Here is a 20,155-nt window from a genome sequence, read left to right on the forward strand (position 1 = left end):
TGCCATGGAGCCTCTGGAGCTTATTTACATAGGTTATGTATGGGTGGGTGTGTGTGTGTGTGTGTTCATGACTTAACTTTGCAGCTGGACTTTCATTAAAATTCTTGTGTGTAGGTTTGTATGTTTGTTTAATTTTTTGGTCATGTATGTCCTGTGTCATTGTAAGTTTTTAAATGTGCAGGCTGGCAAATATAGTGTGTGTGTGTCTGTGTGTGTATAAGTGTGTGTGTTCCCTACCCTAGTTCTTGAGTAGGCTTCTTTTCCCAGCACAGCAACATGCATGGCATCTACGCTGGCACTGTCTTCAGCCCACCCTGGAAAAGTCAAAAACAGTCAGTCTGTCTGGCTCAATCTGTCGTCAGCCTCACCTTTCCATCTTTCCTCTCCAGCAGTGTGTGCTTCAGTACCAAAGCATGTAGATGGTCAGGACAGGGGCAACATGCAGCAGAAATATTTACCCTAATAAATCTTGCTGTGAGTCTTGCAAGCACGTTTCAGAAACACCCATTTAGCAACGACGGGCAGAAAATACAGAACTGAGTCATCGGTGAGTCACAAAACTTTGAACATGATACTTGACTTGGATTTGCTTGCTGTGATTTACTTGACAGTTAAACTCCAAGCCTTACCATTTGATTATTTGAGTGCAAAACAATTTCTCATTGTTGTCCCCTCATCATTGTCTGCACACAACATACCAAGTTTGTTTTCATGCACAAACATTCTGCATTGGACTTTGTGCATGACATGCACTGTGCAGACAGACTGAGGTTGCTTCTGCTCTGCTAACATGTGTGCACTGTGCGGTCTGTGTAGACCATATGTTACTGGTAAAACACTGACCTTAAACCAGAGCGTTCCCAGTTCAAGTCCAAAATGTCACCCCTCATCTTTCTCTCTGTCACTCTTTATTCTCTGTCATGGCTCTGCAAACATCTCTAATAAATGCATAGAATGCCCCGCTCAAAAAACTTGAAATTTGATTAGAAGTCTTAAAATCTTAGATACACATCATGGATACTCATGTGTGTATGCTCTAACATAAAACTACGAAACAAAATGACACTAATTGCATGCAATGAAATGACTCTACTCGGCTTTCAAGTGACTGTTTGGTTTAAATCACTGAAAATGAGGGTACGATCCCAATCGGTCACCCTGCCTCTTTTATTCTGGCTCAGTCTGCTGGAAAACCTGAAGGCTTCAGACTAGTTTAAACAAACAAATATATAAGTAATACAGATGACCATCAGCACCTAAGCTTGAGTAATGAGCACCCACAACTGCCTTAAATGACGGTTTGTTTTGTGCTCAGACAGCTCTACATACATATTCTGTGATTAATGTTGTCATGCCACCTCTGTCTTCTCTCTGTGAGGCTTTTCTCTTATGAGCGCTGATTACTTATCTGCAGTTTTAAGAGTGGGTAGTGATTTCTTGCAATCTTTCTTTCTTTTTCTTTTTCCAGCATTAATATCTGCGATTTCTCCACTGCAGTGGAAGTGAAAGGCTTTTTATTTGTGGGGCTGCAAAAGCATAAAAAATACTTTAACATCTCTCTTTCTAGCCCTTCAAGACCCCTTTGTGTCATCACTTTTTGACAATGGTGTTTAGGTAAACAGTCACGGTCACTTGATGGTGGCTTGAAATTTTAATTTGCACTGTGCTGTCTTCAGCTTGTTTGTTACGTGTTATACGTGGTGCTCATACAGTTATTAAATCATTGTTACAGAAAAAAATATATAATCAATGCAGCTATCAGGACCACAAACCAAATTCCACCCACCTATTGCATGCGAGTGATTTATTTAAGAATCTTTTGATCCTTTGCTTTTTCATAAGTCCTTTGCTATTAGCTGAGAAATAAAGAAATCCAAGCCTGAAGTCTAATTCTGTGCAGTGAATAGATCCCTATTATACAGTAGCTGTGAGTTATAAGACAGACAGTCGGCTCCAAGAACATTGCAGGGGCTGCAGTTCTTGTCCCCAAAACTGCCTTTGTAAGATATTATCCAACTTCAAAGAGAACACAAGAGTTTAATTAATGAATGTTATGTCTGGACATGTAATACTCTTTGAAATACAGACTAATCTTTGCTGCTGCCCTCTAATCATTTTAGATTTAGAGCAGGGAACAGTTGAAGTTACTGCAAGCCATGTTTCTACCTCAGAGGGACATCATCAGGATGGCCTAGTCATGCATTTTCTACTTGTTCACATATTACGCTGTGTTTTACTGGCAGTAAATTCATCTTTTTACCAAACTGACTTTTTGCGTGGTACATATGTATGAGGGTTCACCATTTTATAGACACTTCAAAAGGACAGAGAAGCTGTTTTGGACACATTGTGGGGATACAATTCGTGACTATCTACTTACAGGATTTCTCTGCTGGGCCCCTTGTCACTCTCCAGTGTCAGACTTAAAGGCTAAGTCCAAAACTGCTGCATCACCCCTGCTGATGAAACACTGTCACTGCTCCTCTGGCTTTGTTGACAGATTGATTTTGAACATATTGATCCCTGGGCCTTTGAGACAAGAGGGGATCTAATCTCTAGAATATAGTTTTTCTTAAATTTCTGTGGCACAAAATGTTTTAAAACAATGTTGTATGATTAATCATTAAGGTTAATTTTAAAAGCTCTTGTCATGTTAAAACTGAGACCAAAAAGTCTGAAGATAAGTTTAAAGGATACACAGCCCAACAGAATTTAGAACAACATTTAAGACAACAACAATGCCAGAATTCAAAGTTGCTGGCTAAAAATTCAGACAGCTTTTGTCTGCCTGCTTGAAATCAAGAACCCACTTTTTCAAACATTATGTAATTGCTAAACATCAGAAAATAAGCTTTGAGATGGGTTAGGCTGATGGCGTACTCTTGTGCTGTAAAATTACTGAACTGAAAAATGTTAATTCTGTCCCGAATTATTGAACAAATTTCAAACTCATAACTCGAATAAGTAATTATTAACAGTTTGGAAGTTACATCTGGATGTGAATTTATACATGAGAAGATAAATCCACCTATACTCAGCGCTACACTCATATGAAACTGCTGTTGTTGGAAGCACATATTATACTTCTGATTACGTTTGGTGGGTCAAATCTGCTTTGTCTGAAATTAAAATATATAGTTTCATGAACTGTACTCACAGGATGCTGAGAAATACGTGGCCCAGGAAGGGACATGGTTGGAAAAAATTAACATAATAACCAGATAAACTTTTCCGAGATCTCGCAACCAACCATCAAAATTTTTTTCTCTTACATGTCCGATTAGCTTTTGCAAGATCTCGCAAAAGTTTTCAGAGATCTCGCAAGCTTTTTTCTGGGATCTCGCAACTTTTTCCAAGACTCACCAAAGTTTATCTGTGTTTTTTTTTTCTCCCAACCATGTCCGTACACTGCCCATTGCTGTCTCATTAATCTTAGATACAGTATACATCTACTGCTGCACCACAGTTGAACATTAGTCCAGTAACAGCAGGTTAACATGTAAGACAGTCACAAGGAAAACAGACATATATATATACAATCAATGCCTCAAATAAATGGGATCCTGCACCTGGACTCCCTCAAAGTACTACAGTTACTCTAAGGAAGAGAAACAAGTAGGACAGTGTTCCTTTAAGGGATAAGTCACAGAGGAAGAAGAAAAGCTGCAAGGAAGGAAGGAGAGGTGTGTATGTGTATGTGTACGTGTCAAACTGATAGACACTTGGGAGAGAGACAAAGAAATAGAGAAAAAGAGAGAGAGACAGAGGAGAGAGAAGAAAAAGAGAGATAAGGAGAAAGAGTCAAAGAGGGAGAGACACAACATTGCATTAAGCACTAAGAGCCATTCCTTGCTCGCTAAAGACTAATGCAATTGCAACATTAAGTGTCTCAGTGGACGCTGTAAAATAGAGAGGGGAATGAAAGAAGAGGAGGGAGGGAAGAATGAAGGGAGGGCTGGAAAGAGGAGGGAGGAAGGAGAACTGGCAGCTCTGCCTCCAGGCTCTCATATGGACAGTGGATCTCTTGGGACAACTGGTTGAAAGTCTCTCTCTGTCTCCACTGTTACTCCTGGCTGTGTGAGAGTGGCTCGGTGCTCTGCCGTCTCTCCAGATTGATTTGTCAGGTTTGCAGGGGGGACAGACAGAGAGGGGGAGACAACTCCGGTAGCAGACAGGCAGCAGTTACCAGCCAGCTGGCTGGCCACATATGACCTCTATGGGAACAGAGCAGCCTCCACTTCTCTCCTCTCCTCCTGACAGGCTGTGGGAACAAGGGTGGACAGATTTTAATTTTTATCCCTCTCTCCGTTTCTCCATGGGCTGTTGAGCACAGGGAACTGGCCCTGGACAGTGCAAGAAATCGCAAGATAGGACAGCTTTGGCAGCAAGAGCTCGGCAGGAGACCTGGGCTCTGAGGATTGCACTGAGTCTTGGATCTGAGATGGCACAGTTGGCACAGTTAAGTTGTCAGTCAGTCATTAGGCAGTCAGATGTTTAGTTAGTTAATCAGTCATTGGGCTCTTTCCCAAAAAGCCAACTTTTCCACTTTGTGCAAAGCAGTCTGGGAACTCTGCGATGACTCAGATTTACCGAGCAGCACATCGGACCTGTGGGCATGGTGAGTGGCAAACACCCCTCTCTGTTTCTCACATGCTTTTTTCGTACACATTTTTTTCTTTTGACTCTTTTTACTCATGTGGGTGTAGCTTTCCAAATTGTATTAAATTTCCTCACTTGTGCCTGTCCTTATTTTTCCATCCTTTTTTTTTCCTCTGGCAGCTGACTTGTCAGAAAACACAAGACACGAGGTTCAAAGCATCAGAGTGAGTTTCTGCAGTTGTCGTAATCTCTCTTTGATCTCCTAGTGATAACACTTGGGATGACAGTGCATCTGCTTGTATGACAAACAAGTCGTTGGTTTAGAGCCCTCATTGACTCTTTAAAGAAATTTCACATGGGTGATTAAATACTGTTTATGAGGGTTCAATTAAAAATTACATCTTTATTCACTCATGGGTATTTTAGAGCGTGAAATAGAGAATTGTGTGATGCCAAGTCAATAATAATCTCAATAACATTGAAGAAACTTCTACTTATTCACAGTGAAATAAAAAGCAGAAAGAATTTCACACACACGCACATACACATACACACACACACGCACACCTGCGTGACTTTTGGCTGCTGTACCAGCACTTTTTCTCAGCAAACACATGACTTTGGGGGGTTTTGTAAACAGCCATACTCTCACCAATATTTGGAAAAGGAGTTTGATTTGATAAACATTTTTGGACACATAGTTGAAATATTTGAACATGCTTCAAGGCGTTATCTCGGTCGGTTAAATCAGTGAGTTGTTCCCCTGTGTAAGAGATGTGTTACTCAAGGGCACAGCGATGCATTTAGAAAGGTTTTGTACCTGTGGGCACACAAATCCACACCCAACTCTGCAGCACTATAAATCTTTTAGCTTTTTTTTTTATGACTTTTTGCTCGTTATTGTTATGTGTTGTCTGTTCCCAGATAAGCTGTGTAGTTGAATGGTGAAAAATGGTAAGTGTAACTTGGCAACAACAGCCTTTAATTTTTAGTATTCAGGAATCAAAAGGAGAGATAACATTGCTAGTACTGGCTGCTCTGTGTGCTTAAAAAAAAAAAATACAAGTTACCCACAACACCCTCACAACTTTCTAACCTCTAGTGGTCAAATATCTTTTAATTCCGCTTTAAACTTGAGCTGTGCTTCAGAATAGGACAAACTCTGCATACTCACTGTCTGTTGCAGATGTTGACATGGGCGTTGTCTCGCAAACAGTAAACAGATGTTTGATATTTGGTTGTGGCTGATAATTTTGCTGTCATGGATAGCGCTTATGGTGAGCACATGTCTCTGAGTACAGTCCTGTTTGATGTGTGTTTTCTTGCAAGAAGTGCACCTGTGTGACTCTCTATGTGCTGCCACATTGCCTCCTCCTCATCATGGTTTCCCTGCACTTTGTGTGCTTGCTGGTTCCCTTCAGATCAACAGCAGTAGGTTTAGGTGCACAGGACAGCATGGTTTGCCTCAACTCTTTCAGCCCAGCCATGCATCTACCACGAAAAATTTCTGTGAGCTGTTGCAATTACAGCACACATTCAAAGCCATCTTAGCCAGGAACTGGATGAAGGAGCCTTTGATGGGCCTCGACTGATGCATATTTACTTTTTACGACCCACCAAGTAATAAACAGCTTGCCTTGTTGGCACGGGAGCAAGACATTAAATACAGGACTGTTCACACACAAACATACAAATAGCTCACATGTATAAATGAAAGCATCCCTACAAATAGGAAATAATAGGAATAGAAATAAAATAAATAACATGTGCATGTGCATTTCTTCTCCTTTCAGTTCAGTGAACATCCCAGAAACATCCACATCTTAGTGACAATAGCAGCTCATGCGCCAATCACTGATTTCATAATCAGGTCTGTCGAGACATGCCTGGCTGTTTTTGGTTTGGGTTTTTTTGTTTGTTTGGTTGTTTTTTTTTTTTTTTCTCAGAGCTGCAGACACAGCAGTGGCGGTAGCTTTCAATTGAAGCCATGTGTGGTGGAAAAACAGGCCTCAGTTTGTGGAGAGATTGCATGCTTAGAGTGGGAGGGAGCCTGCTGGCTACAGAGGTCACAATCTGAACACACCAACTCCTCTTAGCCTTCTCACACGGCATGCTGACAGATGCATCTCAGTAGTCAGTCAGGAATCCCCTCCCCACCTCCTTCCCTCCCTCCTTACCTTAGCCTGAATTAACTGGAAATGTTTATCTCCACCCTCTGCTGCAGGTATCTTCAGCTATTTTTAAATGTGTGTGTTTTACAACTTCAATGTGTCACATTTAATAATAAATTAGACTGAATAAAAGCAACCTAGAAAGGGCTCTTAGTGATCTTTTGTTCTTGTAGGTGTTGTCTGTAGGTGCTGGAATGCTGCGCTCAGGGTGTGCCACAAACAAAAAAAGCAGTTTGTATCTGGTATCAGACTTTATTAGAGTTAGAAATGCTGACAACCACTTGTCCTCAGATGAACCCAGCCATCTAACATAGTTATGTCTGAGTGTATTTCCTAAATCCCTACGTCACCTAAGCACACTCAACTCAACTACGTATTTTTCTGTATATTTTTCTTTTGTGCCTCACTTTCTCTGACCTGAGCTACACCTTCCTTGGCTTTTCTCGGCGTTTTGTGGAGAATTTTTCCCTTCGAGTCAAACTGTTATCGGCGTAGCCACAGCTATTAGCTAATAGCTGAGATAGCTGCTAATATCAGATTCAGACTTTAATGCAGCTGTGCCATTTCCCCTCATGCATTATAATCAATCATATTCCTGTCAGAGTGTAGAGACATATCTTTTTGTCACTACTCTATTGTTCTTATAAGAGATGAGTCAGTGAGTCTGTACAATAACATTCAAACGATAGAATTTCAAGTATTTTTTGACATAAAATTCACACGGGTTTAGTTTCATGTGTCTTATTCTGTTTCATTTCAAAGGAAGGTTGGTAGTGATTGATTTTGCATGTAACTACATCCCCACAAATTGAATTACCATGATGCAAAGTGGATTATTGTTAATGGGACACGTGGAAAAAAGCTTGTGCTTGATGATGCCTGCTTCCTTCATCAGTCACGTGTGGCTTGGTTTATCAAGAATGAGTGATCTAATGAGCTGAATAATGATGCTCAGACCCACCCGACACTGGTAATGACTTTTTAATGCTCATGGGCTCTTTAGTTACCTGCAGAGGCCTGGTTGCCAGTTGTCTCATGAGTTTTCAAAAAGCGGTTGTGTCCTGCGTAGAAAAAGTTTGCACATAAAATATATGGGCATTATTACTGTATTAAAACAGTTAGAAAAAAAAGAAAGGAGTCTTGTGAAAAAGTCAGACCTTTCTTACCTCCACTCAGCTGGCTAATCAGTGTGTGAAGTGGATGTGAACATCACTGCAATTGTCACTGTCAGGGAAAGAGATGTATACAGTGTGTGAGGTGTTCAGTTGTTATTTGATGATTTGATAAGTACACAGTGACCCCTTTAAGGGACATTTATATCTAAAAAGAGTTAAGTTTTACCACATCAGAAAACAAAGGTATTTATACGTGTACCTAATGGCCACACTGGAGGGCGGGAGGAAAATGAGTTACGGTTGTTCACATGAAAAGTAGAAGTTAAGTGAGGAATTATACTGTAGAAGGGAGTTTTAAGTTAAGCCCCTGCATACTTTGACATATCCACAAACATCTCTGGTCCTTCTGTAAACTTGGCATGATATTCAGTGTCATACAAGTGTAACCAATCGTTGCACATAGATCTCTCACATGTTTAGCCACCCAAGATCAATTCTGGTTGGAGCTGCCAACATTCAAAGCATTATCTCCAAAGGCTCTGTGTTAAAAAAAAAGCTTCATATGCCTTAAGACCTTAGCACACTTTATGTAGCATGATAGTAAGCCTCCGTAAAACCAAGGCTTTCCTAATGCTATTAGGGAGGATATTGTTCTCTCTTTCTCACTTATGTTTCTCTCCATCTCTTGCTTCTCCATCTCCCTCTCAACACTTTGCCTGTTTTCTGTGAGAGCGGGGTGACAAATTACAGTGGCACTTATGTGTTAGATGCAGGGTGACGTCAGAGGTGTACAGCTGAGTTCAGATGTGAATCTTATGTCTGTGGTCACCACCACATATATCACAGCTCCTGTGTAAACACTGGCAACTGCAGGAGAGTAAAATTTCAGGAGAAACTGCCTTTCAGCGAATGGTGTGCGGTCTTGCCACATTTGACAGAAAAAGGGGGGAAGCACTTATTGAAGCAAAAAACTTGTGGAAGACAATTGTGGATTTTTATCATTGCATATATTTTGAGTACCGAATGCCACTTGTGCTGTGTTTTTTGGCCCTCATTTGGCCTTTTGCCCAACAAGCAGTTTCTCCCGGCTCCGTGAATGAGGTCATTTTGTTCAGCCGAGGGTGCAAACCTTGCACATTCTAAATGTGGTGACTTGTTCACACTTTCATCCTCGTGTACAATAATAAATCCCATTAGGCGTTTAGTAAGGTTCATATGTACTCTCACAAACCCGAGACAAGACATTATTCTTTCACAAACCACAAACAAATGACACTGGCAATCAACTTTAGTTGCTATGGATATATAAAAATGATGATCTGATCACTGTCCAGCTGCTGTTATGTTTAAAAAGTACATACTTCTTAATTTTTCTACTGTAGAGCTGAAATTATTAGTGTTAACAAAAGTCAACCGGAAACTAATTTGAATATAAATTCATATATTAAGTTATTTTTCAACCCAAATTTTTATTTTTAGACTAAAGGACAAAATAAAAAAGCTGAATCCAATGTTTCACATTTTAAAAGTATTTTTTGACACATGCAAACACACATACACAAAACAATTTTAATCCTTTATGAAAAATGTTGCAGTTCTAATCAACTGCACATGTTAGCTTTTAGGCCAACTTTGCATTTTTAAAAAGGTTTATGGGATATATGTCAATGATTATTTTGAAAGATTTTCAATGTTATCATTTCCACATTGAACCTTTGTTTGCTATTCTGTAATTCATCATCACTGCCAAAAATATGTCACACAATTTAATCTAACCTGACAATAATTTACCCAATCAAAAATTTCCCATATCGAGCCTTCACACCCTGCAAACAAACACTGACTCATATACATGTCAGACGACCACTCCCTTTGAATCACTCTTTTTGTCTTTCACACACAACACCTCATGCATACAAATGAACACACAGACACACACACACACACACACACAGGCAAAGCAATGCTTCATTCTTCTTTCCTCCAACTGCTCAGTGAAGCACAACTTTAAGTTCCACATCTCGCAACCTAGACAAACATATTTATTCATGGATCTTGTTTAGGGAGGGGCCCACTGTTAACGCTGCATGACAGGATTGACATATTTTGGAGTCTAGAAGGATTCTGCATGGCTGGGTTGGGTTGTACTACATGAACTGTGTCTCTGCACGTAAACGCCAGGGCTGTGAAGATGCATATTTCCTTTGTAAAAGGATGTACAGATGCCACCTGGATCTTGTCACAAGCCACTCTAAGTGCACACAGAAGACTGGAAAAGATGTCTGTGTGATATTTGTTTCTGTTTAGCGAGATTTCAAAATCCGCTAATGATAGTTTTGCCATAGCTTTGATATGGGATCTCCGGCAGTTTTAAATATACATGAGTCTCTACAGTGTATCCTTCACTCTTTCTCCTCAACCTTTCAAAAGATTGGAAACACAAGTTGGTAATACAAAATAAGAAATTAAACCTGAACTAAAGCATACAGCACAGTTAATGCAAAAGTAATAATTAAAGCAATGGTTTTAATATTGTGGTGGACAGAGCTCAGGATGGGCACTCCAATCAGTCTGTGGTTAAGCAGCCAGACTAAACATAGTAAGCTGCAATTCAAAGTGTGTAAGTGTGTTTTTACATTGGTTGATCACAGCAGCAACATTTTGGTCACGATGAAGATACATATCACTCCCAGCCAAGAAACCGTCAAATTAAATGTTGTAGCCAAGACGTGCAAAATGTTAATCAGCCAGTTTTTAAGATTTTAAATGAATTTGGTTGCTTTTTTTCTAGGATAAACAAATTGACTTTTAGATTTATATTTAAAAAATATGTGGGAGAGTGATATTAAACTTCTCATCAAACATTCCACTAGTATTGCTCAAATGTTCCTATTCCTTTAAGTCCAAAAATGTAAGAAAGTAATTACAGTAACAAAACAACATCTGATCATAGCTGTTTTAAATGTTCAAATGGAAGTTAAGGTTTAAAAATGTCTTACTGTACTGTAAAACTTAAAAAGTAAAAAAAAAAATAAATCTGAATTGTTATTGTGGGATTTATGGATATGGTTCTCCAGTAATGCCAAATCTCAAATTAAGGGAGAGGAGACGCTGACAGTGTAGGAAAAGAAATCAAAGAGAGATTGTTGAGACTCAGCCCTAACCTCCTCCTCACTGCTCAACAATCCTGTTATTATTTCTTCCCCACCAGGGTGGGCCAGGAATTTTCCCTGCAAAACAGCATAAACAACAACAACAAAAGGTAATAACACATGGTTAGATTCTTATTATTTAAGAAGTAAGTTGTAAAAAGAGCTGGAGCTTGTGTTTTTTTCTATTCCTCCCTTTGTGGACCCACCCAGCAATGTCACACCGTCTACAATGGGAAAACAAATAAAACAGTTCTCTGTGACTTGAAGAGCACTAGTTTGATGCGAGACAGAGACAAAGCAGAACCAAGTCCATTAGCTTATTATTCACAAAAACAAGACCCAGAGCACCTTCTGCTGCCTGTTCTCCTCGGCTGACATTTTATAGAGAGAGTATGGACGTCTCCCCTTGCCTTTTCAAACAAACTGTGTTTTGTTTTTTGCCCTGGAGTTGCTTTAAACAAACTGACCAGGTAGCTGGCTCTGCATGTTCAAGCCAGACATCTGCTGCTTCTTGCTGATCTGTGCAACAGAAAAGTCTGCAGAGTCATTCCTCTCATCCTATAAAGTTAATATTTTTCCATGCAGAGATTCGTTTTATCATCTTTGATCCCAGGGCTACACAAGTGTTTTGCAGTGCATCATAAATTATCAGATGCATTTAAATTCTAATGTAAAGGTTTTGCTCAGACTGTCTGCCGAGTAATGTCTGCATCTTTCTTTCTCCTTCTTTCAGGTCACAGGTGCTCCACAGCTGCTGTGGAAGAAAGCATCTGGAGCCCAGGAGGATGTTGGAGAAGATACCAAGGGCAAGAAAGGGCAGAGCGGTGACGAGGGGATCCAGCTTGTGCCATGGCTGTGGTGGGGAGGGTTCCTGGCACCGTGATTTGATAAACAAAGAGAAACAAAAATCACATTGCCAGGGATTTCCACTCCTCCACAGCTCAGCAGGTGACCCTGACACATTGTTGTATTACCATTGTGAGAAATTATTCTGTGTTTGTTTTGGCTGCTCTGATTTTTTTCATCAAATATTTGATAATAGAGTTGCCATGGAAATAAATATTAGAGAGGATATTCTGATCAACTCTCAGTGGGCTTGCAAGAGGTTGATGTGGAATCATATCTTTGCACGGAAAACAAAACAAACAACATGTTTTTTGTTCGGTGTGTGTCTCCCAGCAAGTGTTTAAATGCATTTAAAACTGTCGTTAAGTGTGCAGCTGTCTTCAGGATTCTCCTCTATCAAATCTGCCAGGAAGTGGATGTAAATGCATATGAAAGCCATGCAGCTTTACACAACAGAAGAAAGTTCTGGAGGCGGATCATGTTTCAGCTTCATGGACTTTAACTCGCTAAACAAGGAGATGATTTTGATGCATAAAAAGAAGGCTGGGATCCTCCACTGGAAGTACACTTTGAAACACAATACAAATGAGCTGCTCTGAAACTTTAACATCATAAGAATTGCAGACTTTGAAACTTTACCGCTGAGGAGTCACGTAAAGGTCTATGTGAGTCTCTGTTCCCTCAAAAGCCAGCCACCAACTTGCTAAAGGCACAGAGCTTAGCTAATTGGTGAGCATTGATCCCTGCTATGTGTTGTTCACAGTGGCTAAGTTCAGTGCCTGAGGTGAAATAGTTGATTCGAGTGAGGGGATTTGTTCCAGTGAATGGAAGGAACTTGATGATCTCGGATATGAGGGAAGAAGGAGGGAGAAGGAGGGGGGTGGTGAGAGATTACGTGGAGGAGGCAGTAGGGAGGCTGGGAGACTATGGATCAAGCCCTATGTGGAGTTAAATGTACCTCTGTGGACCGAAGCAAGTCTCATTTGTGCCATACAGTCCAGACGTGAGACAAGCTTTGTTTTTTTATTGTGTTTGCCTGAAGCAACAACAGTTTTACCTTACCTGCATCTGGCAGGAATTATCATGAATGCCGAATATATTTGAAAGTGTTTCAGTCAGACAGTTTGAGCCAGGTTTAATGTGGACTTTAAAAATGCCACAGGTTGGATTGGGATTTTAGGAATGTGGTGCTTAATACCAGGCCCGTCTGGGCATGCCCAGTTCAAGTCCAACTAAGTCAAATGAGGACCAGTGTACTTCACTGACCGTGACCTAAACATGTGAGATAATTGGGAGATTCTGGAGATTTGAGTTTTTTGTTTTTTTTTTGTTTGTTTTTTTGTGAGGTAAAAGTGTGAGGAAAGGATTAAACAGCTTTCCTGCTCTAAGTGTATTTGAGTACTTAGATAACGCTCCTTATTAATTAATTATTAACAAGACCAAGTAGCAAATAACTAACTAGCATTGTATGTCTGTGGACTTAAAAGCTACAAATGCCTTTTCAGAACTAGCTGTTAGCAGCAATTACAATGGAAATGAGCAAAGTGAATCCTTTAAAATTAAAAACACTAAAAATACAAACAGGTATGTGAGCGAAACATCTCGAATTTTTTGGTTTGACATTATTCTTTGTCATGCTAAAGCTTTCTAAGTTAGTGTATCCCTACACGGCAATACGATAATAATTCTTTATTTCCCAGTCTTCTGTGTGAAATGTCATTTTGTCTTGTACATTAGCCTCAGCCTTTAACACCCTTTATGTACCTATAACATGGACAGCCATCTTTCCTTCTTTTTTGTTTTGATTTGCCGGAAACTCAGAAAAGCCTCAGCTGAAAATAGTGTTTTAAAGCCAACTATATAAATAATGTTAGTTAGGGATAGTTATTGTTAAGTGTATCTGGTCCTCCACCAATGGGCTAAGGCTTTAAAATGGGCCCTACATGAATGCGTTGATTGTGTCGATCCATTGTGTATGCTATGCTTATACCTTCCATTTTGCCAAGCATGATGTCCTTTTCCATTTTTTCCCACATGATGTGTTCAAAGTTTGGTTTATTCTACTGCAATAACAATGCATTTGTTGTCTGGGCCACCCAGAGTAAATGCAGGTAATTAAGTTTCAGCAGTCAAAATGAGTGGTTGCTGGACAAAAATTATAAATCCATGTAAATTTTTGTCCACCTCTGTCTGAAACTGAGTTGCTGTTTGCAAGAATGGCTAACAATTTGTCATCAATGTCAGCAAGAATGAAAAACTTGACATGCACAGCAACAGTAACACTCAGAGATTAATTTCATGGTTTATTACGCTGCATGTTGCATGTCATATAAGTTTTTCTGTTGGATTTAAAAATGCTTTTTTAAAAGCATATAGACTGAACCCAGCCTTGTGACAGTGATGACAGTGTCTGGGCTGTGCCCTCCCGTGCCTACTGAACTGGTATCAGTGTTTTCCTGAAAAACTGGCTCAGTTCAGCAGGAACAGGAGTGGAGCCCTCTTACTACAAAGAAGTTACTTTTGCATCCTTCAACCTATCTTCCATTCAACAAGGCAGCCTATCCTGTCTTTTAACGTTTTAGTTCTTAAACAAGAGAGCAGCATTGAATGTTTGCCTTGAGTCACTGGCCCTGATAAAAATCAAACCCAAGCTATCTAACCTGTCAGATGATGGCACTGAACCCTAAAGTATATGCAAAGTAGTGCAGCTTGAGTTTAATGACTGTCCTTTTCTTTGCTAAAATATGAATGTTTCATAAGGACATTTACCATATTTTGTGTGATAGGTAGGCCCTGGCATCCTGAGCTGTTCTGTAACATACTGTTACATACATACTGATGCAGTCCATTCTTCTGCTCAGCCTTCATGTTTATTTCAGCATCCTTCTCCTGACAATGCTGCAAACACATCTCTCACTCTTCGCCTATGTGTCTCTCTCCATCTCTCTGTCAAAGACTGCTTTTTTTCTTTTCTTTCTGTGCTTTCAAAGGCCAGACTGAGACTGGAGTTCATTGTGAGGTAATCCCAGTAAAATGTCTGCTATGCCTGTGCAACTGATGTCACCCAGCAGCCCTCATTACTCATTTTCAGGGATTGGGAATGTGTGCACTTCTTCTTCCTCCCTACTTTCCAGATAACCCACAGTCTCCAGGAAAAGTGCTTCATCTTGAAGATTTCGTGCCCCCGGGAAAGTGAAAGCTCATTAGCGAGCATGATGAATCTGTTCTTATCCAGCAACTATTCTGATTGTGGTTGACAGCACAAAATGATGTTTCTTTAACTCTGGATTTCTGCAGATAAATGTTCCATTCAAACGTTGAGAAGATTATTCACTTGAAGGTTAGAAAGTTGTTTTGCTCATGGTGTCAGCTCTCTTATATTGTCTTCAGGGCATTGTTCCAGCGAGGTGGTACCAGTGACACGTTAACCATAATTTCTAAAAGCCTTTAATCTAACTTGTGGGATACACTGGTATATGAAGTACATTATTTCAAAAGTTTCTAACCACCATTTGATCATAATTTATTTTGATGTTACTGGTGCAACCAAAGTTTAATTTTGTTACTAATTGAGCCATGATTTACAGTAACCGAATAAACTTTAAATAAGTCTGAGAAGAAATTGTAGCGATCTTTGTTTATCCATATAATAATATAACATCACCTTTCCCTCCGTAAAACATGTTGCAGCCTAACAAGAAAACTAATCATAAAGGCATGGCGTAATTAACATGTATAAAAAATGTGTACCAAAGTCCTGAGAAATAAAGAAAATATTTGTTTAATTACTTATAATTACAATTTTATATATGTCAGGGTCAACACTGGCTTTTGAGGAAACTGAAGTTCTCATGAGGTTGTGGGTGTTATGGGTGTTACAAATCTCAGACCTTTTTTGGTCAAAAGAAAAGAAAGTCAATTTGAGCTGGTAAAAATAGGTGTTATCAATAGGGGTTGATTAAAATGGTGACACCAGATCTTCAGAGAATCAGCATCAATGCGACTTGATTTAAATCGTGAGGGGGGAGGGATAAAGCTTGTGGTGAAAGAGCAGGGAATGAATTAACTTTTACGTGACACCAGGGTATTTAGGAAAAGCAAACCTAAGCCGAGGTTTTTACATATTGGCATATTGTTGCTTCTTTTTGCCCTCTCAAATAAACAGAAATTGTATAGATTCCTAATACCTTTACATAGGATTTGATGTATAAAATCAGTTCTCCTTTAATGTTTACTTATGGGTTGAGAATTTTGAGATACATGTTTTATGTAATATGTTATTCATCTAAACTTCCCTTTAAATTCATCTTTCCAACTAATTTCATAGTTAGGTGTGACATCACGGTGGGAGGGGGTTCAACACTGCTTCCTCTGTGCTAGGTGACCGATTAAAAACCCAATCGCTTAAAAAAATTCCAATACGTAACATAGTTTCACCAGGGCCTCACAGTAGAAAATAATTTTAGACAATGCAAATGTCCCTAATGAAATGTTTTGTCATTTCCAGGAAATTGCAAAAGTTCAAAGGTTCAACTTTCTTTTTGAATTTCACTTTTTACAGCCTGTTACAGGCTGCTTGTTTCATACACTGAAATAAAAAACAAGACAACTTTCTCTCACAACTCTCATATCCCACATCCTCAGCCAAAGATGGGCACCCAGACTCCAGCTCTTTTCTTTAGTCTCAATTGTGATATTAAGACCTCTTTCATCTTCAGGTCTCAAAGGCTGACCAGATTTCATGATGTGGCTGCTTTACTGAGCCTGATCTGCTTTTGTTGACCTCTCTACCCTTCAATCATCATCTGTGTGGTTCTGGCCCATGGCTGTGTGCTTGGCTGTGTAATTTGGTTTGGAGCTGAGCAGGAACATCTGTTCTTCAAAGCTTAAGCTCTTTCCGTTCCTCAGGCCTTGTGGAAGAAAAGAAAAACAATGGCATCAGTCGTGCTTTTAGTGTGGCACTTCCAAAGCAAAGAGTCACAGCCTCGACTCCAGACCTTCTCAAGAGTAATTTCATCAATAAATAAAAGTAAAAGAGAGGCAGCTCTGTTAAATAAAGGTTTTATATGTTTGAAGTCAGAACTATCACAAAACAAGCATTTATTTATTAGGAGATAAGTTCAATCCCCTGCACCGTATGCAAGTCACTGAACCCCAAATGCCCAAGGTTTGTGTTCCCTTTTTATGAGATATGTTATGATAAAATTAAGATTTGGCAGGTACATTTATATTTTATATTTAATGTAGTAAGTATAAATGTAAAGAATTAGTTCTTATGAGTATCAACTCATGAGATCATCGGGTGTTACAATAAAAACTCTCCACGAATTCCACAGTGAAGAGGAATTTACAAAACATACATAACATATAATACAAAAGGCTACTAAACCCAGCGGACCTTTCAGTGACACTTAATGTAAACAAATGGTGACGAACACCTTCAAATTACACCATTATACAAAGGAATACTTTGACATGCTTATTTGCTTTCTTAACAAAGTTGGATCAGAGGACACCAGTCTAGTTTGAAACAAGGCTGGAACCAGGATGCAGTTTACCAGGGCTTGGTATGGTACATGAATGGAAACAGCAAGTCTCAAAAGAAACCAGCTTCCAGAACCTTGAAGGCCAACAAATTAAGGGATCCATTCACAACCTTCAAAATTATAATTTAACAAGACAAACTAGTACTTGTGGTGATAGTTATTAGATGCAATGCCTTAAAATATGATACTAACATTCATGTTCCCCACAAACCTAATACCTCTGGTGAACCTTTACTCTCAAAAATGGTGGTACAGTAGGAGTCTGTTTCTATGCCCCATATTTAAAACATTAGACCCACATATTCTTATAATGCACTCCAGTATGGCTCCACTAAGGACTTTAAACTCAATTACAAACACATAGTAATATTTTCACCTTTCTGCCAGTTTCAACCTAAAAACTGAGAAATTATAACCTTGTAAAAGAGAATTTGTGGCAGAGCCGATGTATTGAATTGCTTGAATTGCACAGGTGCTCTTAATGTTATGTCCAATATACATAATGTTAATAATGGAATAAATATGTACAGTATACGCTAATGTAGAACTAATTATTGGACCTTAAGGTAACCAAGTTCCTGTAAGAGGAGGTCAAAGGTAGATATGTACCATTTATTCAATTAAGGTACAATTCCAGGAGACCTTCTAGAGGGTACTGCCCCAGTGACAAGCTTTTACACTTAAAGGTATAACAATGTAATTTATTATTTGAGCGTGTCATATGGCCCCATCAACTCAGAATTTAAAAATCTACAGTACTGCTGGTTTACAACTAAATACTTGACATCACCATCAACTTCAGATATATTTGTGTTTAGTGCTGATTTGTATATGTTAATGCGTTAAACTAAGATGTGACTTGGACTGTACTTGCATCCTGCTGTCAGGATTTCACACAGAGTACAGCCTCACAGAGCTACTAGAATGGTTGTAGATCCTCAAAAGGGTCCCCTGCATGGCCAACTTTGAAGAAAACCTGTGTCTTCACTTTGGAAACTTTGGAAAACCTAAGCCGAATCATCACCCTTGGAACATCTTTCACAATACAATTAGTTAAGTGGTCACGGTACTCAGCCAAAGCACAGCAAGAATGAACGAGGGGATTAAGGAAAGAGAGAAAACATGCTCACATACGTTCCCAAGGTTGAGAGCAAAGTCACTGCAGATGGCTCACATCCAGCCCTCAAGAGAAAACTTGTGTTGTTTTTGGTAATTGTCTTCTACATGCACTGTGAAAGAGGACAGAAAAAAACACTTTGGTATGCATGTGGCAATGTTTCATCTTGTTGGAACATGTTTTTTAATACCATCTTTACCAACAGTTAATAACAGAATTTGTGTTGACATTGTGTCTGTCTCTATAAGTTTATATGTCATAACCTCTGACCTGTTCTTCTTTGTATCCGTTCTCCTAATATCTACAATCTGATATGAAGAGGAAACAGCTGGGCCCAGAGGTGGCGTAAACTTGCCTCGTCCACATGAACCCAAATTGGTATCTGGGTAAATCTCTTCAGAATGGGCTCTTCTTTTTACCCCTGAGCGATTCTTCTGTTCAGATACTGAGGGGGGAAAAAGCAGAATGAGAATGATGTGGCAGTGCATTCCCCTCTAATTAGGAAACAACTGCACAGAATTTGCCTTACTCTGTTGTGTTCTGTTGTATACTGTGTTTTTCTTCTTCAGCTCTAATTTTTCCACTTGCTTACAAATGGTACAGAGACAAACAGACATGTGTGGCATGCATTTATGAACTACAGAGACTACTACAGTGCAGTAGTCTGTATAACTCATAGGTGCATAACTTTAAATTGTAGCACATAAATAGTGCTTCTCAAAGTAACAAACATGTGATTAAGAAAATGGGCTCATGTGCAATTGTCTGATTTGTTCATGGAGACGTGCAGCGAGTACGCCCTTCCTGTTCTTTTGTTCTCATTGTGGGCAAGTGTGTGATGTAAGATGCCCAAAGGAAAAGGGAAAACACACTGATTGATTGATAACACTGGATATTTGCACAGCACAACAGGACAGTCAGTAACAGAAACAGTAAAAACAGTAACTAAGAAAAGAGCCACCCGTTCATGAACGCATCCTCTGTGTTAGGACCAGATAACAACTGACTGCTTCAATGGACACCTGGCTTCTTTGTCATAATGTGTATATCTAAATATGTGCACAGATTGCACAAACCGTACAATAGGTGAAAAGTTCACTCCCCACCAGCCCCACCCCAATTTATCAGTTCCCAAAGTTGTCAAATATGTCCATATTTGACAACTTTCCTGTGATTTGTCAGATCACAGAAACAAAACGTAAAAAATAACATAAGTAAATAAAAGATGCATTCTCTCAGAGCCTCACAGCCTCTCACAACCTCAAGGAAAAGTTCTTACTGTAGATCCAGTACTGATCTGACAAATGCCTTCAGTTATATCAGTAATGATGTTCCTCCTCTTTTTTTTCAGTGAGCTACATAACATGCAACAATTCTCCCCTTTACACTTTTCCACTCCCATGTGATCTGCATATATTTAGGTAAGAACCTGCTACCATACCAGGAATGATAATCTTTCCTCCACTGAATACAGTGTCACTTGTGTGGGTCAGTGTATTCTTGTACTTTCAGACGTTTACTACATTGGAGGACTGTTTCTTTAAATTACCCCACCTCATTTCTGTCAGTGTTGTGAGCTGAGTCTTTCATTACTCCTGGTTAGAGTGTG

General features: G+C 39.4%; 2 long non-coding RNA genes across 2 annotated transcripts; one reads left to right on the forward strand and one right to left on the reverse strand.

Annotated features, from left to right (window-relative positions):
* The first annotated feature begins 1,957 nt into the window (after positions 1 to 1,957).
* Positions 1,958 to 14,310, forward strand: LOC137132103 (uncharacterized). Its single transcript, XR_010915068.1, has 2 exons — positions 1,958 to 4,618; positions 11,771 to 14,310. It is a non-coding gene; the product is annotated as an uncharacterized lncRNA (long non-coding RNA).
* Positions 14,311 to 16,542: 2,232 nt separating this feature from the next.
* On the reverse strand, positions 16,543 to 18,954 carry LOC137132104 (uncharacterized). The gene is made up of 3 exons (XR_010915069.1): positions 18,817 to 18,954; positions 18,564 to 18,658; positions 16,543 to 16,793 (listed from the first exon to the last, which is right to left on the reverse strand). It is a non-coding gene; the product is annotated as an uncharacterized lncRNA (long non-coding RNA).
* Between the last annotated feature and the right edge of the window lie 1,201 nt (positions 18,955 to 20,155).

The sequence above is a fragment of the Channa argus genome, chromosome 8 (genome assembly GCF_033026475.1).
Source record: "Channa argus isolate prfri chromosome 8, Channa argus male v1.0, whole genome shotgun sequence".
NCBI lineage: Eukaryota > Metazoa > Chordata > Actinopteri > Anabantiformes > Channidae > Channa > Channa argus.